This window comes from Marmota flaviventris, chromosome 7 (assembly GCF_047511675.1).
Source record: "Marmota flaviventris isolate mMarFla1 chromosome 7, mMarFla1.hap1, whole genome shotgun sequence".
In the NCBI taxonomy this organism is placed as follows: Eukaryota; Metazoa; Chordata; class Mammalia; order Rodentia; family Sciuridae; genus Marmota; species Marmota flaviventris.
Genome location: NC_092504.1, coordinates 69138752 through 69162658, shown reverse-complemented (window position 1 = coordinate 69162658; position 23907 = coordinate 69138752). Strand labels below are relative to the sequence as shown.

The following is a 23907-nucleotide window of genomic DNA, read 5'->3' as shown; positions in this document are numbered from 1 at the left end:
TTTTTTGGTCCTGTTGGTCCTGTTCCCCACTCTTCCTGTTTGGAAGCAGATTATTCAAATAGCAGAAAGAGAGTGTCATTTCTGTTGCCATATGGGAAGCTTATTGCCATAGTTAAAGAAAAACTCATGTAGAAATTCTTAGCTTCTTAAACCTGCAATGTAAAATTCCATTGCAATATAAAAAGAATGGTATTTCATATGGTTGAAACATTTACCAAGAAGTAGTACAAAAGCAAAATCCACAAGTTGATCAATCAGAAAACATTTTCTGAACTTTTATATGTAATAATACCACAAGTCTCAGATTGATCAACACTTAGGGACCTTCAATAGTATTTTAGCAACATTGTGGTATATTAAAATAAGGCAATCCTGAACCAGTTAAATTTGATTTGACTTTAGTTCATACAAGGTTTAAGTTTTGTTTTTTATTATTTGGGATTAAAATCAGATGTTTCTTAATTGAAATAATGCTGTGGTATTTAATTTAAAAATTAAATTGAATTATCCATGTCAACATGTAATTCAGTAAATCCAAATTTTTTCAGAAGAAATAAGGGAAAGTTTATTTTAGTTTCACCAGATGAAGCCTCAAACCCATCAATATCTGTAATCCCCTAGAGCTCTCAGCTAGCAAGACACATTTTTAACTTGCCGTTAACTCTTCTTGTCTCCATCTCTGAATCACCCCTGAAACTTGAAAACGGAAATGGATTGTCATTGGCCACATCCTGTGATGCTTGTTTGTAACAAAGAAAGTTTTTGAAAACAAAACTGCTTTCTCATTCCAAGGACTGATAAATCACATTTAAAGAGTTTTGAGTTAACAATTAACTTCCTAATTCTTTAGTATCTGTTTCACATAGTCCCCTTGCCCCCATTTCACAGATTAATTCCCTCAGACCTGGGCAATTTCACCTGCTTTCTAACATTTTACCTTCTGTATCAACTCCAGCCATACAGAGAAACTGTCTTCACCTGTGGGGAGCCACTCCTGAGCTCTTTGAGCATCTTCACTTGGCCTTGGAGTCAAGGAGATTTTAGTTTGGCATTGCAAGCTATTTTCTGGCTCCTCCCCCTTAATGGATTGCACAATGCACTCGGCCTCTGTCATAGCTTGGCTAGGAGGGCTGATCTTCCAGATAGCTCTGGCGTGACCCATTGGGAACTGGATTGCCCACCTCCTACCTTAACTGGCTAAGAACATTGTGTAGAAAGCCTTTGAAGTTCCCCCATATAAATATGGCAAACACCAGCTCTTAACTCTCTCTTTCCAGCGTGGAAGCTCAACTCTTAAGATTGAAGAGCCATCCTGCCCCCATCTTTAAAACTATTTTCTGTGTCATGTGAATTTTTGCTGTATTTCTCAGCCAGCCCACTCCACACAGGGGAACACAGCTTCCATCACCTGCACAGGCCGCAGGCAAGACTCAAGTGTGATTCTGATCATGTAGCTCTATGCAAAAACCTGACAGAATGGCCACAAATTTCAAATTCCTCAACATGCTTCATAATACCTTTTACAGCCTCAGTTCTACCTATGTGTTAGTCAGTTTCCTATTACTATAACAAAAAACTGGAGATAATTAACATGAAAAGAAGAAAGGTTTATTTTGCCTCCGACTTTGAGGGATTTCAGTCCATGGATCAGTTGGCGTCATTGTTTGTGGGTCTGTAGCAAGGTAGCACATCATGGCAGATACATGTGGTGGATGGAGGAAGCCACTAACCTCAGGAAGCAGTGAAACAAAGAGACAGGAGGAGTGAATTATTTCTATCCCCTTTGAAAGCATGCCACCAATAACCTAAGACCTCCGACGAGGCCTGGCTTTTTAAAAGTTCTAACACCTCCTAATAGCACCGGGGGCTGGGGACCAAGCCTTTGACACATGGGCCTTCAAGGAACACTTATCTAAACCACAGCAACCTTTTGCCAGTATTACAGCCATCAGTCCCTCTTCATGAACCGAGGTGGTTTTCATTATTCTGTTCCATCTTGTTAAAATATTGCTCCCATAACTCTACTTATAAAAACCATGCATATATTTTGAGACTTGTTCGTATGCCATTTTCTCCATTAACACTTCCCCGTCTCCCCTGGCAGCAAATAATATTACTTTTCTTTATTTGTTCCTGACATTTGGTTACATCTTTCTCCTACAGGTCTTATTAGACTCTTCTTCCTAACATTGTTGGTGTATAATTTTCCATGGTGAGACTCTAATGCAGGGTATCTCCAGATGATGCATAAGAAAAAAAAATCGAGATTGAGAATAATGATTTTCCAGAAGTTTGGGCTAAAAGCAAAATTGTAACAATACTATGTTATATTTATCCTCATCGAACATCTAATAGTGAAATTTGGGGATTAAGGCTCAAGTTTTTTTCTGTCAGCTGTAAGCTACATTGTACAGTCCATGCTGTCCTGTGGGATGCACTTGGAGAGGTATGATAACAATAAATAGGCTAATAAAGTAATATTCATATTCAAGCCTCACCAGCAAAACCTGTAGCCTCTGTTTCCTAAGCCTCTCTTTTCCTCAGAAGAATCCTTGGGGGACTCACGCATCATTTTCCTTGACATCCCTCAGTGTTCTTTTCCTCCTTCTCTGATCTCTGGGCCTTTGTTGTTCACTGTGGTAGTGCATGATGATTCAGGCCACCTTCTTTTTTCTGCCACCTTCCACAAAGTCATTCCTCCTCAGGATGTCTCAGAAAGTTATTTCCCTATCAACCTGCTCATTTTTCTTCCTCTAATGTGCCCTGTGCAAAACAGTGCCAGGCCCCTCTCTCACAGCCTATACCTGCAAAACAAGGAGCCCACTACCCCGGTATGAATTTCCTTATGGGTTGTGTCTGAAGACAGTGTGGATATTCCTTCCCGCACACCTACACCCTGCACATAGTCGGGGGATGTCGGCTCTTTAGCTGGTGGTGATGATCCCAGATTATCAGATGGATCTAGGCTTTGGTTTTCATTTTGGCCTTTGTCCATTAGGCTTCCTCTCCCAGTATCCTTGCAGAGGTGGCTTGACTCCCAAGCCAGGGTGCATTAGAATAGGTGCCCTTTGAGGACCCTCAGTTTCATAAGGAAAAAGCTGTCTCTAGGAAGTTTAACTAATACATTCCTTGGTGTTCACAGACTTCTTTAGTTATAATAGTGAGATTACACTTGGCATTTTATTCAACTTTTTGTGAAATGAATATACACTGCATAGATTATTGATAATTAATATTTATAACAGGTGATTTAAAAAAAAAAAACTGTCAAGATTTTTTTTTCCCCATTGCTCATAAATAATACAGTCCTGTGAATTCTGCTGCCCTCTAGTGAATGTCTGGTATATCCCCCAGCATTACAATCAGCATGAAAGTAGACTAGAAGGAAGAGGGAGGTAGATGGCACCAAGAGAGCTAAAATCAGTTCATACAGCTCAGAAATTTCATCTAGCCTCTGGAGATATGCTGGGCTCCAGAAACCTTTAGACAACTGTGCTCTATGGTCACATAAAAATAAAAACAGAACAACTCTGAAGGTCACATATTGCATATTGTCACTCATATGTGGAAGCTAAAAAGGTTGATCTCACAGAAAGAGAGAGTAGAAAGGTGATCAGGAGAGTCTGGGGGCAGAGCAGATAGAGGAAGGTTGAATGAGGGTACCCAAAACACAGTTAGATGGGAGGAATGAGTTCTCTTTCATAGCACAGTGGGGTGACTATTGTTGACAGCAGTTTATTATTTATATTACAAAGAACTAGAACAGAATAGTTTGAATGATTCCAACATGAAGAAATGATACATGTTTAAGAAGATAAAAATGCTAATTACCTTGATTTGAACCCTGAACATCATATAATTGTATTGAATCTAATCACACTGTGCCCCCTTAATAGAACAATGAAAAATAATTTTGAATAACAATAAATTTTCAAACATACTTTAGGTTATACAGGGTCCATGAATACATCAAAATGACTTTATTCTTTCATCATTTCTATAGCATTAGAGCCAGTTCCTTCCTTCCATTCCCCATCTTAATTCACATCTGTGAATTAAGAGGCTTTGCAATTATATTGCAGTTCATTATATAGTTCCCAAGTATAAGATTCAAATCAATGTACCCAACAGCAGGAGGCAAAACCCCCAGCCAGAGCAAGCCAATAAGTGAACGAAAGATGGAGAGGGCCTGGCACTGTCTTCCCTGCCACTGATGAGAATTTTTCTCTCTAAACAATAGGAGGGCTTTCTGAACTTGAAAATTATTATTATTATTTTTAAATCAATGAAAGCAAGATATTATCTTTGCTTTATTGGTTACAGTCACTTAAAATAAAAACCACAAACTAAAAAGAAAGCTTGTTCAGCTCCCAGAAATATTATTTTGATCCATGTGATATCTTTTTAAAGGAGGTAACTTTTTAATATTTTTAATATGGTGCTGGGGATTGAACCCACGGCCTCACATGTGCTAGGCAAGCGCTCTACCACTGAACCACAACCCCAGCCCCCTCTGATGTTTTTTGACCATGAAATTTTGATTCTTAAAATTTTTGGAAATGAGGAACTAGGATCTGATTCTTTCCCCATGAATATAAATGAGAATTAGTTACTTATGCCCTAAAATTATATTATAATAACAAAGTGTTGAGATTATGGATCTCAAGTTTCAAGTCAGGTATAAAATGTTCAAGGTCTAATCTTTAAAAGGTAATTTAGGTGTAAATTATAGCGTCCAGTTTTTATAAATGTATCTCTCTTCTTTAAATGTACAGAACAGCTTGCATACTTTTTGATTATTTTCTGTGCATGTGAGAAAATTCCATCATTTCTTATTAACTAATACAAAGCTACTTAGTGGGTATGGGACTACTATTATCTGCTGGCTATTATAATCTCAAACATTATTATTTCTGGAATCATCTTTTGCCAGAAGGGTCTGGGAAAAATACTCAACCTAGTGTTGCAATCACAACTCATATAAAATATGGTGATTTCCTATAGAACAGCATTTCCCCCCATAGGTCAGTAGCTAAAGTAGTGGTGATCCATGAAGAAGCATTTTTGAGTTTCAATAAAATTAAGGAAAGAAATATGCTGTCCTAACATTGAGTTCAGGCTGTAAAACAAATGTGTTATTGTTATTATTTTGTGTTTTGTGATACTCAGTATCATATAAGTTCTGATGTCTGGAATCGGATGCACTTAGAATCTTACTTCTCTGAAATAAGCAATCGACTTCTCCTTCACAATGGGCCTTTGCCTACTAAGTTTAAAGACTCTTGCCAGGTAATCAAGGTAGCATAAAGAGAGAATTATCTCCATAAATATGTTGAGATGGTATACAAGAAAAAAAGAGCTACATTTTATGATTCTAGGAAAAATGCAAATTAAACAACCTCACAGAAAATTGCAGTGGGATAAGTGCCTCCTGTATTTTCCTGTCCACATTTATGCAAACTGTTCCTGCCTTCATTTGCTCAGGACCTATAGAGTGTTTGTGGCTGAAAGACAATTTTCCCCCCTCTCTTAAGGCAAAAGTCTACAGAACTTAAATAAAGGCAATTCACATGAAGACCTTATAGCTGAACAGCACTTTTTAGTTACAAAGCTCTTCATATACACCATCTAATCTAATTCTCTAAGAACCACAAGAGGAAGACAATAATCATCTCAGTTTTATAGACTGAGGAATCAAAACAATTAAGCAACTCGCTCAGTGTCACATGACTAGCGAATGTGTTTTGGCCAGAACCAAGTTCAGTCTGATCTAAGTTTATGCCCTTTCTAATATTTCTGGCTGTTCATAGTATCTGGCCGACTTTGAAGCTTTTCACCAATTGCCCTACCTCATATTTATAAATTATCAAGAGTCAAACCTAAACATTATTTGGTTATTACAATTAAAAATTCCACATATTTCCAACTATGAAGTATTGAGTTGTTCATGAATTCACATAACTTTAAGTGGGACTTTTAAAATTAAAATCTTTTTTTCCCCTCTGAGGATTAATTCCCCTTTTGGGGAAAGATGCCAAGAATCTAAATATCACTACAGTTATTCTATAGAGATAATGCATGAGAAAAATCTGCTGTGTGCTGTCAATGGAAGCTATAATTTGAAAGTTAAAATTAAGTGCAAGTGTGGCTTAATAAGAAAGTTATTGCTCAATAGGCACATTTCTAGAAAAACTATAGCTTTTATAGAAGAATGATTGCTGACTGAAAATAAGCCAAGAAAAGGAATATTCCTCTTTTCAAAACTAATTTAACAGACAAGTATTTGAGGAATCATCATCAGTGCATAAAAGCTTATGTGTGAGGCTCACAAGTTGCTCTATTGAAATTTTGGCTTCCAAACATTATTCTGAAACATATGCCAATTCAAATGCCAGGATGATACCCTGGCAATATTAAGAGACATATTTCTTAGCAATCAAAGCAAAGGCAAGTCTTATTATCATTTGATATGTGCATGAGGTTTTGAAATGAAGCCCCCACAAAATGACCACCTTACTATCTGAGAACTGTAAATATATATATAATTGAGTCCCCCACCCCCCCGCCTTCCCAGGTTTAAATTGTATGGAAAGCTGTGGCATTTCTAATGACACCAAATGTACCATGCCTATGACCCAAAACTAGATAAAATAGAAAAAAGAAAATCTACAATTATTAGAACAGATTCCTACAACAGGGACATCTCTATACAGCTTACATTTGTGTTTTTGTTCTATAATGATATTTCTAATGAGTCTAACAATAGCTTCAAAAAAGCACATTCTTTTTCTTCTTGAACACCCGTGACAAGGAGGTGTTGAAAGATATCTTTTCACTCTCTCATCCTCTTGCATCCATTTGTAAACTTTTCCCAAATTAAACATCAGCCAGATAGGTGAAGAATGCTCTGTTCCCATTCCTGAGAAAAATATTCTATTCAGCAATGCTGTGAAAATTTGCACTGCCTATCCCTGGCCATACAAATCATCTACAGTCCTCAAATTTTGGAAGTGTTCAAAGCAAGTATTTCTATTACCAGATCAAAACAGAAAATCATGACTCAAGTTTGCAGTGTTTAAGACCTCCTTTGTGCCAGGAAAAGCAGCAGGCAAGAAATGAACCAAGCCAGGCATGGTGGTGCATACCTGTAATCCCAGCTGAGGTAGGAGGATCACAAGTTCAAAGCCAGCCTCAGAAAAAGCAAGGTGCTAAACCACTCAGTGAGACCCTGTCTCTAAATAAAATACAAAATAGGGCTGGGAATGTAGCTCAGTGGTTGAGTGCCTCTGAGTTCAATCCCTGGTACCACCTTCCCCGCAAAAAAGAAATGAACCAGGCAGTTTTAAGGAGCATTATTGACTGTGCCTTACAGAGAAGATAACTAATGCTCATTGCAGCATTTTGCTCACGGAAACGAAGGTACTGAGCACCAGGGTCAGGTTTTAAATTCAGGCCTGTCTCTTCTCATCTCCACTATGGTGTTCCCTCCATTATTCCAAAACTTATAAGCACAAGGTTTCTTTTCTCATCTTTTTAAAAAATGATATATTTCAATATTTAACACGAATTTATGAAAATTTAATGAGTGCTAAATCAAAATCTGAAATAGCATTTGAGTTTTTGTGATTTAACAAGGGAGTAACCATAAAGGTGTGCTTCGTGGAGTTGGGGTTCTCTATGAAGACGTCCTCTGAGTGGTGATTTTGAAAAGGGGAAGTAATGCTTCCTGAGGGCACAGACTGTTTTGCAGGTGGTAGTTAGTAATACTGGGACGAGGTGAGTTGTACTTATCCACTTAGTTCCCAGTAACTGCCTACCCTGATGGGGCCTGAAGGAGGGTCGCAGACTTGAGGGGTATGCCCTCTACCATTGGCTGGTAGGGTAGCAGGAAGCAGCTATTGGTAACAGAAGCATCTCAGAGCTTATCTTTGGGGTGGAAATGCATGTTGACACTTGTAGGGCTGTGGCTTTTTAAGTCATGGTCATCCTTGCCATATCCTTATAATTTGGAGATTCTGAGCACAGAAAGAAGGGAAGAAAGGGAACAGAGGAGGAGGAATGTTGGTTTAATTTATTCATGAAAGAACAGAGTGCTAAATATTGGACTATAGGCATTATCTCATTTATTTTTAAAGGTAGATATTCTCTGTATTCATTATTTCAATCAAACTAGAGATATTAATTAATCTACCCAACATTTATTCTAGAGACAACCTGGAGTCCAGTCCCATATTTCCTCTTCTTCCCTGTTTGACTATATAATTCCTATAATGGGTTTTGCTGCTAGAAGTTTGCTGGAGGCATTCCTGTACAGAGATGTGAGTGTAGTTAATAGGAAACCATGATTTGGTAGTGATAATAATCCAGAGTTTTCTCATTTTACCCATCAGAGTTTAGCATCCAAAATATTTCCTGTTTTATCAGCTGTTATAAATTAAAAACAAAGAAAGAAATTTGGAGTAAAAGACTTCAAAAGAAATTTGACCATATCTCTTAAACCATGTATTTCTCCCAATATTTGTTCACTTTTAATCTATAGGTCTTAGAATTTCTTATAATCATCCTAACATATAAATTTAACATGGATGTAGACACAATATTTGAGCCAGCTAGTGTGCCAACATATATTTATGACATTACAATTTTGTTTGTAACATCAAGGACTGTAAAACAATTATCTATTAAGAAATGGATAAACAATTTAGTTCATTGGCATTCATACAGTAAAATATTAGGCAGCCACTAAAAAGAATGAAATAAGTATATATGTGCTTATATAAAGAGGTATATAAAATAAGTGAAAAGCAAGATACAGAAAAAATAAAAATATAACAATATATCCAATAAATTCTTAAGTAATGTATATATATATAAATCTTATTTATTTATATATAAACATATTATTGGAGTACATATATATGTGTATATGAATTTAAGCAGGGAAATTGGTGATTCAAAGTTAGTAATTCAGTAAAATACCTAATTTATATGTGTTCTTTTGAAGCATTTGAATTTTCTTTAAACTCAATTTAAAGAATTTTGAATTTTCTTTGTGTAGTATATTAAAAATGATTATAAAGGGCAAAAAAAATGCCCTTTGAAAGTCATAACAAAACTGTAAAAGGGAGGTCAGCTCAAATTGATGTCTTGCAGTGGATCAGGGAAGGTGAACAGTTTTGATTACAAGAGACAATGACTAGAGATACAAAGAAATGAAGAGGGCTAAGTCAAGCCGCTCGCTGGCTCTGGAAAAAGAACTCGCAGGAGCTAGAATCTGTGATGGGGCAATGTAACAAACCACGATGATCCACTCATTCTCCTTTGTCCGCAGTGCTCCCTGTCATAGCCCTTGTCCTACGTATAGAACCACAGCTGCTGAATTAAAATTTAGGAGTCTCTGACCTCACTGCCTAACTAATGAAGTGACCCAATCATTCCATATCACAGACCCCTGATTTATTTTACTTAAAAAGAAGAAGAAGAAAAAAAAAAAAACCACTTATCACTACTTGATACTTCTTCTGCGAATCCTGTCCTTAGGTGATTTTGCCATTGTGCAATCATCATAGAGTGTACTTACCGAGACCTAGATGGTGTAGGTCAATCACTTGAGTGGCTGCTCAATACAATCAAAAGACAGGGAAAGCAAGAGATATGAGGCTGCTACCTGCGTAGACTGATATATTGTTTTACAGTTAACATGTTTTTAGTAAGTAGAAGTATACTGTAAGATAACAATAAAAACCATAGTATTGTAAGTGGATAAGCCAGTAACGTAGTCATTTATTATCATTATCAAGTATCATATACTGCACACAATTGTATGAGCTATAGTTTTATATGACAGGGCGTTTTATACCAGCACCACCACAAACATTAGAATAATAGATTACACTACAACATTTCTATGGCTATCTATGTCACTAGGTAGTAGGAATTTTCTAGCTCCATGATGATTTTATGAGCCACAACTGGATATGACAAAAATGTGCATCATCACAGGGTGCACTGACTATATTTGCTTGCTGGGAGCCATTAGCCAAGTAGGTATGACAATTTCCTTGCCAGCGTACCCCATGTTGCAGTGACATTGAATGTAGGTGACCTTGCTCAAGGACCAGGGCGGATTAGGGTGTTCCCGGTTTAGGATAATCGGGTTTAGGGCGTTCCAGGTTTAAGATTATTCCTGCTGGGAATAGGGCGTATCCTGCTGCCTGAGTTCCCCTTGAGTTCTCACGGGATTCAGACAGTATTTTTTGGGAGATAGAAGCCCAGTGGAGGTGGATTTGGGCAGAGAACGTGGATTTCCCCAGAACGTGATTGTGGACGGCTGGTGTGAGTTCGGGAATAAAGAGTTGCTGTTTGAATCTACAAGCTGTGTGGTGGCTCGTGATTGTGTGCCCAGCCAGACTGCAGCATTTGTGCCCAGCCAGACTGCGCCATTTGCTTATTTAATTTTTTTTTCCTACCAAAACACAAATTCCAGAAGAGTTGACATTTCATCTTGTTTAATACTGCCTTCGTAAAATCTAGAACAGTATCTGCCATGTCCCAGAAACAGGGATTCATGTCTGCACACAGGTGTGGGTGGGTGCATGGATAAGAGAAGGAGTTCTTCCTGTGCCTGCTACTGCTGAGACTACAGAAAGGATGCTCTAAATGAGCTTTTCCTTAAAACTAACACTATATGCCACAGTTAAAACTGTATTTGTGGGAACCATAATTTCAACCAACAAAAAAATGGAATGCATACTTAAGACAATTTGAGATTATCTGCAAGTACACAAGTTCTGAAAATTCTCTGATGGGTGGTTACCAGGATTTTGATAGCACTTAATAGTATTTTTTTTTCTCATACTCACATTAACTAGTTATTTTTTTGCTTGCAACTTCTTTCCCTTTGGGAATGGGATAAAGTGGAACTCTCCTAAGGACAGAACTACATGATATATTTAAATAGGTGGCACAGGAACTATTTTTTGAATTCCAAACAATAAACAAGAAGCAAATTTTGAATGCAAAGCTTTCTGAACTGGAGAGTGCTTATAGAGCAAGAATTAAAGGAATCCTTAAAATCCACGTTTAGAAAATGACCTAAAAAAACATATTCATATTTGGTCTATTTTTCTGCTGAAAGACCCTGTTCTGATACCACAGCTGGTTGCCCACAACTGAGCATGTCATTCAAGTTGTGCTGGAGTCCTGTTCATGGAACTTTTGCAAGGAGTTAAGCAAAAGACCTTCGGTACCTCTGTGCATATGGAGATGTGACAACATCTCTGAGCTGTGTGTGACTATACTCTGCCACAATGAAGAAGAGACAAGGGGAAATTAGTCTGACAAGGGAAAGGAGTGATGTAGCTGTGCCAGATGTGACAGAATATTTAAGGACAAGAGCTAGAAAATAATTCTGCCACTAGAGAGACCATCAAGTGAAGTTATTTTGTTTATCCTAACATTTAGTGGCAATTCCTTGAGGTCTGGGAAATGACCACTGAATTCTTACAATATTCTCCTTGCTTTTAAAAAATTTGATTGGTGGGGCTTTTAAAATTTTTTTTTAAATTTGATTTGTGCAGTATAATTATACATTACAGTGGGATTCACTGTTACATATTCATACATTCATATAGTAGAATGATCTATCATTTGGTCAGTTTTGTTCCCTAATACCACACTTTGCCTCCCCTTCTCTCTTTCCTGGTCCCCTTCCTCAACTCTACTGGTCTCCTTTCTGCTTTCATGAGATCTCCCAACCCATTATTTTTTCAAGCTTCCACATGTCACAGAAAACATTTGATCCTTGACTTTCTGAGGTTAGCTTATTTCACTTAAAATAATGCTCTCAAGTTCCAACAATTTTCCTTCAATTGACAAAATTTCATTCTTCTTTATGGCTGAATAAAATTCCATATTTAAGTTAATATGAGTTGCATTCTGCTACTTATAACCATACCCCCACAAACCACACTTTGACATAGGTAAATTTATGCAAATATCACCAAATGCACAATATTTATAAATATTGTTATCATTTAATTTTCACAACCAAGGCACAGAGAGTTTTAATACCTGCCAAAGCTCACAAAATGAGTGACAACACTGACGTTTAAACTCACTCTGATCTTTCTCTGTGCATTGGGAAATACACAGACTTCTGCATCACACTTGGGATTTAAAACCTTTCTTTCACTAGACATTTTTATTTTCATGTTAAGACTATTTTTTTTTGGCAAAGCTCTCATATATCACATCATATGACTATTAGTTTCTTGCTGTCTCTCAAATGCATCTAAAATTTAAGATACCCACATTTAATTTATACATCCAAATATTTGGTTATTAATCTAGTCTGGATCAGACATTTTTCCAACTTTTTAGTTTTCATTATCAAGGACAATGGAATTTAACGTTCTCTCTACTATAAATAAAATATATGACTTGAAAGCTACATCACTGCTTTCAATCTTAAATCAATTCCCAGCCTGTATATATTCAGTGGCCTTTGTGGCATATCAGAATGCTTTCTTAATTTCAGCATGGCAAGTATGAGACAAGGAATTATGTATTTTTCTCATACTACGGAATAAAAATCTTTTAAGAACTGTTAATATCATTTACTCACAGAAAAATGATTGTGTAATTTGTTTGTAGTTTGACTTATATAAATGGTCATAGTGCACAGAGGCAGGGGGATGACACAGGTTGCCTACTGATATGTCAGCAAAGTCCAATGGGTTCAGCTAAAACTTAAAGACAAGTGACTGCCTCCCGGGGAACCCCTAGAGGGCAGTATTGCTGTGCATTCTGTACATAAGCACAAAGAACCTGATTCCACACAGCCAGACAAGCTAGACATTAAAAGAAATAGGTCTTCTAGGTTAAAAGTTTAATTTTTTTAAAGGATATTTCGTTTATACTATTATTTTAAAGTCACTCAAAATTTTACAACAGCCCCAAATAAATTTTTGTTTATCCTCAGCACCATTTTATTAGTGTTCCATTCTAATGATTTTATTTAAAAAAAAATTAAAACATGTTATTCTCTTTAGATTCCAAATTTAAATAATACATATTCAATTTTTGGTTGTTTAATGTCATGTTGGACTTGGTTTTGTTTTGCACATGGTGCATTTTTCTTTGTTTTGTTTTTTTGCTGGATTTTGTTCCATGCAGGCACAAAAATCATCTGCCAAGATTACCTCTCAAATAAGATTTTGTTCAAAAGCTGCACTAGATCCTTTATCCTGTAGAAATGTTAATATTGCCACATTTAAAAATGTAACTGAAACCGAAACTAATGATGAGAGACAAGAAAATTTTACACTTGATCTTAGCCAAAAGGCCGAGAAGCGATGAGACAAGAAAATTTTAAAAAAGAATAAAGAAAGAACTTATATTTAAAAAGAAATGTGCTCATGTTGCTCTAGACATTTCCTTAAAAGAGAAAAGATAATGGTTTTAAATAAAGGAAAGGGGCAGCCACTCTCACATGACCCTGTACTGGTGTGAATGGAGTATTAGCCATGGTTTGCTCACACACAAATAAGGACCCTGAATCCTGTCTTTTCTCTAAAACAAGCAACAACCTGAGTGCTTCTCCTATCCAAGTTTGTTAGTAAGGGACACACACAAATATAAAATATAGCTTTGTTCCCAAGGAATTCACAATCTATTTGAGAAATTAGAGTAAGAGATAAGAGATGGGTGCAAAAAAATAGAATTATAGAGGAAAAAAACCAAATACAAGGAAAAAATGCATCTGTTGAAAATGGGTGGTTGAGGAGTTGGTTACTGTGTGGTTTCTGGGAGAAGGAGTTGGGCTACAGTATGGGTAAGGGTGGAGAGAGGAAAATGAGAGTAACAACAATTCACAGAGAGTTGATCCGTACTCAAACATGAGAGGACTGAATAGAGCAAATTTAATACATGCATCACTAAACAACAATTCTTAACAAAAAAGTAAATTTCCAGCCCACCTGTCATTCCTAGAAATTGTACACCATGTCACAAGGAGGCACTTAGCCTGATTCCATAGCTTACCTTCTCCTTCTCACTTGAAAAAAACACGATGAAAAAAACAGGTACAAACATTTATTGCTTTCACCATGTCTTCCTAAGCACCCCTAGGGAATTTCCAAAACCATGGAAGTGCAAACGACACACAAATTAAAAAAACTACCCTTGACTTTTAACTTGCATCAATGAGCCTTTAACAAATAACTGCATTTATTTGCTGACATGCCCATTTTCTTAGTCTACTGGACCATTAGCCTCTAAGGAAGGATTCGTGTTTTTCGGTGGCATGGTACCATGGGACCTGGCAGACATTAGAATAACAGTGTATTAGAAAATATACAGATTCTAGCCTCCAATCCATTTCAGTTGGTGGGAAATCTGCCTGCAACAGACTCCTTCCGGACATTGTTTTGTACATAAAACTTTCATCTATGTTTCACACTTACTCTGAGGCCAGTTAAATCATTTTTTTAGGTTACTCATGAGTACAAGGACAGTTTTATTTACTTATGTATTCCAAATTGTGTACTATGCAAGCAGGAATATAAGAAGCACTTGTTGCATTTAGAACCTTCTCTTTCTCCTTTTCCTATGCACCAATTTCCTTTAGCCGAGGTTGACCACTTAAAAGCACCTTGCTTTAACCTCACATTCATATTTAAAGATTGTTTAGAATTAATCATGGAGAATGTTGAGATGAAAAAGGGTGAGAAGGCTTCTGAAAATGGGAGACATATTTTTAGTTTTCTAGAAGTGTAACTAAGACTAGCAAATACAATTCTAATTAAGTAAAGGCTAATTTCCTCTAATGACTGGAATACCTACTAAGAATTCTCTAAAATAAAAGCTTACAAATGGCATGCATGAGGAAAGAACCATTGAAAAAGAAAACAGTACTACATCATGGAAAACATCATTAGAGAATATCATTAGAAAAGTAGCATTCAAAAACCAATGTGCTAAAGACAACTTCTCATTGAAACTGATCAGAGTACTTTTTTTTTTTTTTTTAACTGTCACTTAGGAAATTCTGTACACTCATTATGTAATTTGGCTCTTGTATCACTCTTGCACATAAAGAGTAAGGACATGACTAAAATTAAAAACAGAATTCTAAAAATTCATAATTCAGAGGCTATGGGATTCAAAGTCAAACAAATAACCATTCCAAAGAACCTAAGCCAGGCTCCCTGAGCCTTTCTAGGATCGAAGCTTAATGCCAAATATGTTTGAATTGTGGCATTACAAGTAAAGGACTCTGGGGTCTCACAAAATGAAAAGCATCTTTCAAGTGAAAATTGGATTCCATTTTTTTCTGTGAATATTTTGACAATGCTGAATTCATTCGTGATAATCAAAACAAATACAACAGCACCACTAAAAATACTGCATTTACAAATGCATGTATTTTTTTAAAAGAAAATACTTTAAAAAAAATATCAAGGATGAAAACATCTGCAGAACAAGAATTTAATACTCCATAGGACTAACAATAGGCTAATATTAGAACTAGAGACCTTTGAAAAATACCCCAGAAGTTGAATAATCTATTATCTTTCATTTCATCCTTAATGGCATACAGCTGTTGTTATAAGCTGTGTTGCAACATGGTAGTTCCTAATTAATGATAGAATAGTAACATTTTCAAGAGATTTGCTTACTTATAATTAAAGTTGATTTAAGGCTATTTTCATTCAAATTTTGGGGCATTTTGTTAAATGGAGGAGAAGGGGTAGAATTAAGGCCACTGGATTCCTTCATGCTAACTTGCAGTCAGTCTAACTTGCCAGTCTGTGTGTCTTTGTGTCAAGAGAAAAAAAGATTAACTGCTACAGTGACAGCGACAGTAAGTCTCCCCTTTTATGTGTCTTGTTTCTTTGACCCTTCCAAACACTCAATGTGCTGCCTCTCACTCTCACCTCCAAAGGTCCCATTCGCCATTTATTCTCCTAAACACTTCTTAACAGCATCGATATGTTCTGGTGTCCATTTAAATGTCATGATGCATTTTCCCCCCAGTTAGGTATCTACATATGGTTTATTCACAACATTGTCTCCCTGTTGCTTCTACCGTTTCTCAATGAAACTAATTCAGAAAAATATCGATTATTGCTTAGATATTCAGATTTTCTTATTTTTCTGAGATCTGGAGTCTCCGGTCATAAAATCAAATTTTATATAAGGAACACTTATTTATGACTTTGGTTTCCAGGCCTCATGTAAACCATAGAGTTGAGAACATTCTCAATAATTTAGGCATCTTATGTGAAATTTCAAGCCTATTTTACCAAAATATATTTTACATTTTCACAAACTTAAAGCAATATGCTAAAGATCACAAAGGTGGTAATTTGTTCTTTATAAAAGATACATAAGTTAAAAAATTGTTTTTTGCATTCTAAGAAATGTACAAATTTATAATAATGTACAGGTGATATAAAAATAACATGAAACTAATTAACAAAAAGAGAATATATGAGCACTATGTTAATAGTCCACAGTTTGGGGTCACAAATCAGAGAATGAAATTTGTCACCAATGTCTGTCTCCAAATCTGGAAACTGAACCTAATTAGAGAAATCAAAGAAAGTAGTACCTCTTTGTATGACATAGTCAAAAAATTAATTCAATATGCACAAATAACCATTATTATGATTATCCATATCTATGTATCTATCTATCTGTCTGTCTGTGTTTACATATATACATAGAAATATACCTCATTCTCTTCTTCTGTATTTACAGTAATTTGGCAATTCTATCATTTATTCAACTCAGAAATGCAGGTTTCCTGTTCCATTGACTAGTGAGCAAAATCAATCTCAAACTTAGTTAAATAGATAGGCTAGGTCAAACAGGATTCCTTTTCTTTATTTTCCTCCTCCTTGCACTCTCTTCTGCCCTCCCTCGTTTTCTCCTAGTTTCTATGTTGCATGATAGGAGAGACACCATCACTATCTCAGTTCAATGACTTCCTATCGCTTCTAGGAGAAAACAGGCTTTGGGGTCAGCTGCCAGCTTCTGCCTCCAAGGTTGAGGACAATCAGCCACTCTGTGCCCTGGTGACCAAGTCCTGCCAAATGGTGGCAGATGGTGTCTTCCCGGCAGACCTCTAAGAGTCACATGGCAATTGGCCTGGGTGAATGTTCCGGCTCCTCCAGGGCTTGTCTATCCCAGTCTACCCGACTTTTCCACTCCCTCCTCTACTTTGGCAAATAGAACATAGACTTAATCACTGCCACTTTTTCCATAATCCCTGCATTGGAAAATAAAGTTTTTAAAGAGTAGATCTTTTATCTGGTTTTGGTTTTTGAAGTGCATAATCAGACCACATAAGGAGGTGCAGCTGCCTTGGGAATATGCAAACACCACATAAAGCCAGAGGGGAAAGCACCAGTGGCTACAAAAGAAATATTTCTTCAAGAATCTTCTTTCCTCTCCTATGCTTACGGAATGGAGCTATGGTTTTGTCCAACTATGCACCAAAATATCACCAGACCTGAAACAAATTCAATTTCCTTCTCAACTCAGTCAGTTTTACCATCATTGTCCTTCCTCCAGTTCCAAGGAAAGAAAATGGGCCCCATCTGGGTAAATGAGGCATCTCTTCTTCCCATCATGCGTGCAGCAATTTGCCATCTATTTGGTGTGCTCACCTGCCTCCAAGCCATGTATGTGACCATTGAACCAAAATGAATCTAAAGAGTAAAAGTACAAGTAGTTTGCAGAGAGCAAAAATTTTCACACACATAATAATATCACTCACAAACTATTTACATTCAGATATTTCTGAAAATGAAAACAAAAGCCCTGTGCATTAAAAAAAAAAAACTAACTTCTTTACTTCTGAGTCACTTACTATCCCCATGAGTCACTTAATACTTAATATCCCCACATATACTCTCTAAGATGTTGCTACACTTTTTCATAACAGCAAAACCCACTCTAGCACCATCTTTGGTATGACCCTGATTCTGTTTTCTGTGGCCTTTTTATTTTCATTTATGTCCTATAAGACACAAATTTCACCCCTCACCAGAGTGCTAAAGGGAAGAAAATCTCCTGTTGATATCTTGTTTCTCAGTTCTTTCTGAAAGAATGGCAAAAAGAATGGCAGAATCCACACCACTGGCTGATAGACTGGATGTCAAGTAGGAGGAAGAGAAGGGATTCATGGATGGTTCCCTGAGTTCTGGCAAGTCCTGGGGTTTTCATTCAGTTAAAAGCACACTGACCACCTGGAGAAGGAAATGCAAAGAAGCGGGCTCAGAAGACTTGTACTATCAAGGGCCATGGTGCCAGGGAAGCAGGAGATAAGGAGGCAGAGAAGAGAAGAGCCAGGTAGGGAGCCAAGCAGTTCTTCTATCCCAAAGCTGGAAAAGTGCAGGAACCACATTAAGAAAATCCATCAACAGAACAAGTGAGGTGCAGCATGGTTTATAAATGATCTTTCTATTTTCAAGGCTTTAATAACATCAAAAGGCAATCCACAGTGTTCCCAACCTAGATCTGGGGCATCCTCCCTGGGGCTAAAGTAGACAGCAAGTAGCTGACAAAGGAATTATTGAAAATTAAGGAGTGAGGCATTTTTAGAAACATGCCTGGTCTTGTGCTATTTACAGCTGACTCTCTAGAGGGAGAAATCCTCCTAACAAAAAATAAAAATAGTGCCAAGACAGCCCAATAGGAACAAATACTGGGTTCAACACATGGTACTGGAACAGCTAAATATCAACATGCAGAAGAATGAAGGGAGACCCATTTTTTATACCATGCACAAACAGTTAATTTAAAATAAATCATAGACCTAAATGTAAGAGTGAGACTTAGGCAAAAACATGGAAATTAACCTATATAACCTTAGACATTACACAAATGACCAAAGGAAAAAAAATAGAGTGAATTTAATTAAAGTTTAAAATTTTCACACTTCCAGGATACCATCAATAAAGTAAAAAGACAACCTATGGGATGTGGGAATATATTTGCAAATTATATATCTGATAGGGGGTTTTGCATTCAGAATATATAAAGAAATCTTATAATTCAGTAATAAAAATCCCAAACAATGTAGTTGAAAAATAGACCCAAGAAGTGAAAAAGTATTTAGGCAAAGAAGATATAGAAATTGCTAAAAATAGCACATGGAAAGTTATTTACTATCAATTAGCATTGAGGAAATCCATAGACACCACTATGAGACGTCACTTTATATTCACAAGGGTGGCTATAATAAAACTCTAGAAAATAAATTTGATAAGATTATGGAGAAATTAAAAAATTCTCAAATATTGCTAATGAGGATATAAAATCATGCAGCCAGTTTGGAAAACATTATAGCCTTATCTCAAAATGTTAAAAATAGAGTTACAATATGACCTAGAAATTTCACTCTTAGGATATATACCCAGGAGAATTACAAACATACATCCACATAAAATCTTAAACAAGAATATCCATCCCAGTTTTATTCAAAATAGCCAAAAAGTGGAAAAGGAAAAATATCCACCAATAAATGAACAAACAAAGTATGGTATGCCAATATAGTGGAATGCCATTCATCAATAAAAATTATGTCACAACATGGTTCAACCTTGAAAAAATTATACCAAGGGATTGAAAACAATTATAAAAACTGTATATTGTAGAGTTCCATGTATACAAAAAGTCCAACATAGGCAAATCTATACAAATAGGAAGATTATTAGTTATTTCATGCTTGGGGCTTGCGTAAAATGGTTAGTGATTGCTACTGGGTATGAGGTTTCTTTTGGGGGTTGATAAGCAAATACTAAAGTTGAGGTATGGAAGGCTGCACAACAGTGTGAATATACTAAAATCAATTTAATTTACACTTTAAATTGGTGAACTGTATATTACATATCTCAATAAAGTTAAAAATTAAAATAAAACTTTTTCCAATATAATAAGAAAGCAGAAGCTAATTAGTGGTTTGTTTCCCCTCACTGAGGTTTATATAAAATAATATACTACCTTTTAAACAAACCTTCTACTTTGTCACCACACATTACCTCGTTCAGCTTCAAGTTAGATATCCAAGGATCATCCTCTGCCAAAATAATGTTTACCCAACAGCAAATAGTTGGCAGAGTGACTTGGCTGAGCATCACGTTATTGAATAACCACCATCTCCTCATGGCCTTTCCTTTTGTGTAATATCTTAAATTCCTTTGGTTAGTTTCTTGAAGTAAATGTTCATTAAATTTTCACCACCTTATTTTTAAACATATTTAGTTCTGAAGAATTAACAAACTACTGAAAATACTTTCAAGTTTTTCCTGTCACCACAGCCTGCCTCCACACTGACACTGAACCACACTGTGGCAGTATTTATGGGACAGATTAGGCAGAAAAGTCTGCCTAAACATCCAGCTGCCTTGGGACACAACTAGAACCACTGCAGTACAGGCCAGTCAACAAGTGTGCATCTCCTTACATCACCACAGCACCTGGGTAAGAGAAAGAACAACAAGCAAACCAACTTAAGCCCTGCTGCTTGGAGTAACTGTCTGTTCAAAATCTACTTCAGAGTCTCCTTGACTTAAAATGGTGTTATATGCTGATAAATTCAAAATATCATGAGTCAAAAATGAATTTTTGAGGATCACAGTTTAACAGGGCAGTACAGTGCACAGTACCAGCTGTTTGCCATCAAGACCACTGTCATATGACTGACTTTCGAGGTGCAGCTCAATGCTGCTGCCCAGCATACCAAGAGATAGTCCCACTGTATATCACTAGCCTAGGAAAAGATCAAAACTCAAAATTCCAAGTACAGTTCTACTGAATGCACATGGCTTTCACATCATAGTAAAGTTTAAAAAAAAATTAAGTCCTATCATTGTAAATTTGAAACCATCTGTACAAACTTTGGATTTTATCAAGGAAAAATTTCTCATATCATATATGAAAATAGTTTCCTATTAACCCAATATATAAATATTACAGAATGTTTTTATTTAAAAAATGTCACTGCTAGCTACCTACACATACTATGTTCCAGAGGTGTAATAAAATCTCACCAAAATTTTTGCTAGAGGAAAAAATTTTTGCTAGAGGTAAAAAAATTCTCTGATCATTTTGTATCATCCTAATAAGATGACTTAGAAAAGATAACTTGGATATAAACCCTGTGTCGTCCACTTACTAGTTTCATGGTCTCAGAACAGTCCTTAAACTTTTTGAACATAAATTCATCATGTGATAACAATTTACCAGTAAGAATGGTGAAAAATAAATAAAATAATGCATATAAAGGCTCTAACCTATATTTAACACCGAATACATCAAATAGTATGCTTATTAAATTGTCATTACTATACTCCTAATATCAAATGAACTAGAGTTGCTGTGGTTTTGCTCTTAAACCTAGAAATATTAATAAAATTTAATACCAATAAAATCAAAGAGAAACCAGAACAGTGAAAATACTGTTTAAGTAGAGATTTAGGAATTTATATATTGGCCATGGTAACCCCTGGTACCCATGAACCTCATCTGTAAAATTAAAAGAATTATCTTTGGGGTTCCTTAGAACTTCTATGAAATAAAAAAGAGAGGTCTGTTGGTTTATGTTATTGTAACATTTATTTAATCTTAATTTCAGATTCAAACCCTTTCTTCCAAAGTCATTTATGTTTGGAATATATGAGGAAAACCATAATAGCAAGTTACACAAACATGATGGATTTATATCTTTAACAAAGAGAATATGAAAGAAGCAATTAACCATTCCTCCCTTGATTATAAAAACCCAAACAGTATAATACAGCATGAAGCTTGCATGAATGAACCAAACTTACAAAACTCTGCAAACCAACTGATCCTATCTGATCCAGTTTCTAGGTTTCTATAAAATGAAACAATATGAAAATTCTTCTACTGCAGTTCTAGCCACATTTAATGTAGGATATAGATATTCATTCTACTGAAGGGTTAGATCATATAACTTTGCTGAGTGTTTTGGTTCTAGACAGTGTATGTGACAGATATCAGGAAATGGCACGGAGCTACTTTTTATTTTTATTTTTAATAAAACAGAAATATGAATTCTAATGTGGAACACATTTTGAGTTCAAACATTCCACTAGAAAATATTGTAAAGGAGACATCTCTTGTTGAGATGCTCAGAAAAAAAATTATATTCCCCCAGTTGATCTTCTTATTTGCAGTTAAAGATGAAATCTGATTGTATTAGGTGGAATCTTAGGATCCCATTTAAAAGTAATCTGCAATATTTATTTGGCCAAGGAGTCCTTGAGATTTGTTTTGCTGGAAGAGTATGACTCTAATTGTTAATTGCCTCAGAGATATATTGTGCTTTCTGGAGCTGTGGCTCAGCTTGGCAGACAGGTTATTCACACGCAGCTTCAGCCTCTTACACAGCGGAAGCTAACTGCTGATTGTGAGCCATCTTTCTTCCCATCACTGTGGACACTTTCCACTGACCCTTTCAGTATGGTTTCTTTATATCATCAGTGGGTGCCAGGTTCTAAGCTCTTTCCTATTTTCAAATAAGCAACCTGAAGATGAGTATGAATTTGCAAATGCCATGGAAGTTAAAATATGTCAAACAGCTCCCATGTTCAAATAATTGGAAAGGTGAAATATCATCCTCTCCTTGCTTCTTCCAAATATTTCCAGGGGGTAGTATTTTCAGCCACGGTCAGCATACTGAGCCACGGTGCCTAGCTCTTTCTGTGTAATTAAGTCACTGACCATTAAGCTGAACATACAACCTGTTTGCTGCCTGCAGTTCCCATGCATAATTAGTTCCATCAGTAGTGGTTTCATCAGTAGCATCAGTGATACCCTTGAGGCTCTGTGTTCCAGACAACTAATGAAATGGCACTGCTGACTGCCAGGCAGTGCAGGAAGAGCCATTCATCTCAAGGAAACAGCCAGCAAATCTACTTGAGCCTGCAGTTAACAATGGGCCATGCAGACTAGGTGGATTTAACAGTGAGGTGCCAGTTCATATTGACTAAGGAGAGAGGTCCTTTATGGCTCAGGTCTGAACTTTCAGCATTTAAAAAAGAAAGTCTCACAAAAGGAATTCTTTTTCTTTTTCTTTCTTTCTTTTTTTAAATTTTATTTAACCTGGCATACAGATCACCCCATTGCTTTTCCATTGAGTGCTTTCCTACCAATTGATTTTCACACATCAACAGGGGAGACATGATGGAAGAGGAGGTTACTAAGATTTATCATTGGATCTCACCACATTCAAAATAATGAGGTTCCCTTTAAAGGGAGGTGAGTTGAGGACAAGTGTGAAGGTAGATCAGTGGAACTAATTTATACAAATCACTGTCCTCATTTGGGTGACACTAGTCTATCTCATTTGGTAATTCCATATCATAATATTCATTTTTCTGATGAGAAAATGGATGCACAGCAAGAAGATTTGCCTAAGAAACACAGCAGAGGCAAGGGTCTCATCTCCCTTCTCTATCTGTTCTGTAGGCACTAGACTGATTAGTAGATGAACTTGATCAGTGTTCCCAGAATGTTCAGTAAAACTCTACCCCTAAGTGATGTTCATGGGGATGATAAAAAAATAGATCCCCGACAATCAGAAATTACTGTATAATATCCAGCTTAGAGCTGATTCTTACTAAATGTTTAATGAACTGCATTAAGCCTTGAGTTTGAATTGGATTACAGAATTAATGACACTCCTGATGATCAATCCCCAAATCTACCCATTTCCATACCACACTGACATCCTGTGTCTTCCTTCCTTTTTTGGTGAGAAATATTTATTCATTGACTATGACATGTCAGGTAGTTTTCTCTATGCTAGGATTAGATGACGAGCAAACCAGAGTTCTAGCTCTCATGGAACCTGCATTCTTGTGGAGGAGA

General features: G+C 36.3%; 1 protein-coding gene and 1 pseudogene across 4 annotated transcripts in view; both read right to left on the bottom strand.

Moving 5' to 3' along the window:
• Arhgap24 (Rho GTPase activating protein 24) overlaps positions 1-23907 on the bottom strand; it is a 482648-nt gene that overhangs the window by 228959 nt on the left and 229782 nt on the right. The window lies entirely within an intron of this gene.
• On the bottom strand, positions 13225-13357 carry LOC114096383 (U2 spliceosomal RNA; annotated as a pseudogene).